Source organism: Mus musculus, chromosome 18 (assembly GCF_000001635.26).
Source record: "Mus musculus strain C57BL/6J chromosome 18, GRCm38.p6 C57BL/6J".
Lineage (NCBI taxonomy): Eukaryota > Metazoa > Chordata > Mammalia > Rodentia > Muridae > Mus > Mus musculus.
In genome coordinates, this window is record NC_000084.6 from 53,983,454 (window position 1) to 53,987,787 (window position 4,334).

At 45.7% G+C, this 4,334-nt stretch overlaps 1 pseudogene; it reads left to right on the forward strand.

Annotated features, from left to right (window-relative positions):
• On the forward strand, positions 850-2,074 carry Gm5507 (predicted gene 5507; annotated as a pseudogene).

Genomic DNA, 4,334 nt, shown 5'->3' on the forward strand with positions numbered 1-4,334 from the left:
AGTACCAGATATAAAGTCAGGAGGGCAGCGTTATTTGTGGTACTGCTATGTTTTGTCCTTGACTTCTAATTTCCCCTAACAAGTTTGTGCCATTGGACATAAATGAGGCTGCTGGATAAAAGAGAGAGAGAGATCTAATGGGAATGTCAAGCTGTTGGCACTTATGTGACTTTTTGGGGACATGAACAAATGCATCTCACTCCAGACGGGATACCATCAACAGACCAAAGTAATGGTTCCACAAAGGTGCAACTTGGCAGGCAATGAGTTGAGTGATCTTACAGTGTGTGTGAGGAGTTGTTTAAAGGAGCATTGCTAATTCAAAGGCAGCTGCTTCACTATAGAGCACAGGTGAAGGAGGCTGCATCCTTGGAGCTTCTTGCAGAACTGTAGGGAGCTTGGCTTGTCAGAGTCTCTTCTCCCCGCTCTTGCTACTGCCTATCCCCTTCTGCTTACACATCTTGTAAACTTCAGAAAGCTTCCACAGACTCCCTAAATTTCATTTACTCCCAGAGCCTTACATTCCCTTTGCTGTCTCATTGAGGACAATGATATGCAACAGAACTATATTGCTATTCCTCTTAGTAAGTCAAGAGAAAGTCTTAGTAGTTGGTTTTGAATGTAGAATTCTGTCATATTCTTGCATAGGATTTATTTATTAACTGCAATTAATGTCTCCCAGCTTCACTTAAATGTGCGCAGCAGGCCTGTTGTGGCAAAACCTGAGCAGAATAAGGACACACTAAAATCCTTGGGAAGATTTTTTTTTTTTAAGAATATTTTGGCTCTCTGCTCCTCCCTGTTCCAGAGACAGCCGCATCTTCTTGTGCAGGGCCAGTGCAGTGCAAGCCTTGTCCTGTAGATAAAATGGTGAAGGTCGGTGTGAACGGATTTGGCCGTATTGGGCGCCTGGTCACCAGGGCTGCCTTCTGCTCTCCACATGGCAAAGTGGAGGTTGTTGCCATCAACAACCCCTTCATTGACCTCAACTACACGGTCTACATGTTCCAGTCTGACTCCACCCACAGCAAATTCAACGGCACAGTCAAGGCCGAGAATGGGAAGCTTGTCATCAACGGGAAGCCCATCACCATCTTCCAGGAGCGAGACCCCACTAACATCAAATGGGGTGAGGCCGGTGCTGAGTATGTCGTGGAGTCTACTGGTGTCTTCACCACCATGGAGAAGGCCGGGGCCCACTTGAAGGGTGGAGCCAAAAGGGTCATAATCTCTGCCCCTTCTGCTGATGCCCCCATGTTTGTGATGGGTATGAACCACGAGAAATATGACAACTCACTCAAAATTGTCAGCAATGCATCCTGCACCACCAACTGCTTAGCCCCCCTGGCCAAGATCATCCATGACAACTTTGGCATTGTGGAAGGGCTCATGACCACCGTTCATGCCATCACTGCCACCCAGAAGACTGTGGATGGTCCCTCTGGAAAGCTGTGGCTTGCTGGCCGTGGGGCTGCCCAGAACATCATCCCTGCATCCACTGGTGCTGCCAAGGCTGTGGGCAAGGTCATCCCAGAGTTGAACGGGAAGCTCACTGGCATGGCCTTCCGTGTTCCTACCCCCAATGTGTCCGTTGTGGATCTGACATGCTGCCTGGAAAACCCTGCCAAGTATGATGACATCAAGAAGGTGGTGAAGCAGGCATCTGAGGGCCCACTGAAGGGCATCTTGGGCTACACTGAGGACCAGGTTGTCTCCTGCGACTTCAACAGCAACTCCCACTCTTCCACCTTCGATGCCGGGGCTGGCATTGCTCTCAATGGCAACTTTGTCAAGCTCATTTCCTGGTATGACAATGAATATGGCTACAGCAACAGGGTGGTGAACCTCATGGCCCACATGGCCTCCAAGGAGTAAGAAACCCTGGACCACCCACCCCAGCAAGGACACTGAGAGCAAGAGAGAGGCCCTTGGTTGCTGAGGAGTCCCTATCCCAACTCGACCCCCAACACTGAGCATCTCCCTCACAATTTCCATCCCAGACCCCCATAATAACAGGAGGGGCTTAGGGAGCCCTCCTTACTCTTTAATACCATCAATAAAGTTCGCTGCACCCCCCCAAAAAAAGAATATATATTTTTTTTATTCTCCAGAACCTCCATACACTTCTGCATTATGTATTGATCACATCCATCTACTGTCTCCCCACCAAGTGGTCCCCACCCAGTCTCCCTCCAAGCTTCATGTGTTTTTTTTTATTGTGCTTTATTTTTGTTATTAATAAAACCTTGGGTCAAGTTAATAAAACCCACATGCAAATGTTGCGTGTGTGTGTGCGTGTGTGTGATTCTCTGAGACATGAGCACCTATCAGTGGCCACATCCCTAGCTCTCTTTCCCTTAACATCTGTCCATCTCCAGTAGATTCTCCAATAGGTGTGAGGCCATGAGGGAGGAGAAAGCTCCTCCTTCGACTGTGTGGGAATTTTGAGTAGTTTGATCTTGTGCAGGTCTTGCACAGATAACCATAGCTACTTGTGAGTTGGTCTACGGTAACAATGAGCACAGGGCATTTGTGCTAAGGGGACATTTCAACAGAGTAGGATCATGAAGGAGAAGAAACAAATTAGAGATGAGAGTTAGGTGTCACATTGCTTTGTTTATAACAGTCAAATTAGTTCTGAGTCCATGTTCTTACATGTTAGCAAGATATCCAGTATCGGCCACGAATTGGAAGACCTTCTCAGGCTTGGCGTTAACAAATCCTTGGAAAATAAATCAAGCTAGAAACCTGGAAAGGGCTTTGATCTTTACTGAGCATGGTTGCCCGGACAAGGCTCAGTGTTCGAGCCCATGTGAACCATTTAAAAGTGGGCTTTCTTCGTATACTCTGTAGAACGAATACCTGCCTTATCTTACAGTATGTTTGAGACATGATTCGCAGCCCTGTCAATGATTGGGTAGTGTTTTTACTAGCAGAAGCCAGGAGAGCAGCTTTTCTTAGTTGTATATCATCTTAAAACTTGCCTTAAGCCTTTGCCCCAAGCCTGAGAGGCTCACTTTAGTGGCTAGGTTATAGTGACTACATTTATGTATTAAAGCTTAATTACAAGTAGTTTCAGGAGCTCATGAATAGCTTCACCAAATTTTACTTATTCACTTATTTAATTTTAAACTATCATTTTCTATAAATCAGCAGAACTCATTTAACCCTCTGAGTACTCACTGGTATGTATTGTTTCTGTTTCTTAATTGGGAATGTTGGTGACACACAGGTTGCATTTCCTTTGACAGCAAAACAGAATTTTTTGTGTGTGTGTGTGTGTTTTCAGACATGGCTTTGTTTCCTTGGACTGCCTAGACTCTAACTTGGCTGTGTATAAGTTACAGTGTGATTCAGAGAGCGCTTTGTTTACCTGCATTTTCTGATCTTTCCTGAGTCTCATTATATCTTACTGAAACTTTTGTTTCAGCAGAGTTATACGTTTGAAAGTCCATTTTACTTAAGAAATATGATTTTGTGGGCGCCAGGCTTGTGTGCTCTTCCCTTTTTGTTTGTGTCACAGTCTTCTGTATTTTTTTCTGTTGGAGTGTGTGTGTGTTTCTGTCTACTATAGGACATACCCGTTTCTATTTGGTTTTCATAGTTATTTCTCTTTAAAAACATATTTCAATTGCTTCTCACCTTTAGCCACTTTGTTTAATTTTCATCTAACTTTGAGACTGTAGCCTTTATATTCCAGGCAGGCCTCAAACTGGGCTATGCAGGCAAGGATGACCCTGAACTTGTGGTCTCCCTGCCTTCACTTCCTCCACAGTAGGGTGACAGGTGTGCGCGGCCATGCCTGGCTTCATGTTGGGTAGCAAACTCAGGGCTCATACATGCTAGGTAAGCACTCTATTGACTGGACCATATCCCCAGCCCAGGCTGGAGTCATTTATTTTAAAACTTATGAGTTCTTTGGTTTTTCCTGTTTGACTTCTCAAAGAGTTGTCATAGCCAGGGACTTTCTTTAGCAGAGTTTTAGAACCACGTTCACTTCCACTCTGTTCTGACACTTTTCCATGACAATGTTCACTTTAATCTGACCCAGGCTGCATGGCTGGACGTGTGACTGGCAGCAGCCCTTTCAAACTCCTTTCAGGTTTTCAAGCTCTCACGCGTCTACTGCAGAGGTGGCTGGCTCAGGCTTGCCAGAGTCTTTCCTTCGGTCTTTGCTCTATCCATTTCTCTGGAAGAGTATGTTTCTGTTGATCTTTACTTTGCCCCTGCCGTTCCCTGCTCTCTTCCCTGTGCTTTTCTGATATCATTTGCAGTAATGCTCTTGCACTGGGAATCGTGGTTGCTGCTCGGTTCCGCTCCTAAGTTCCTCGGCC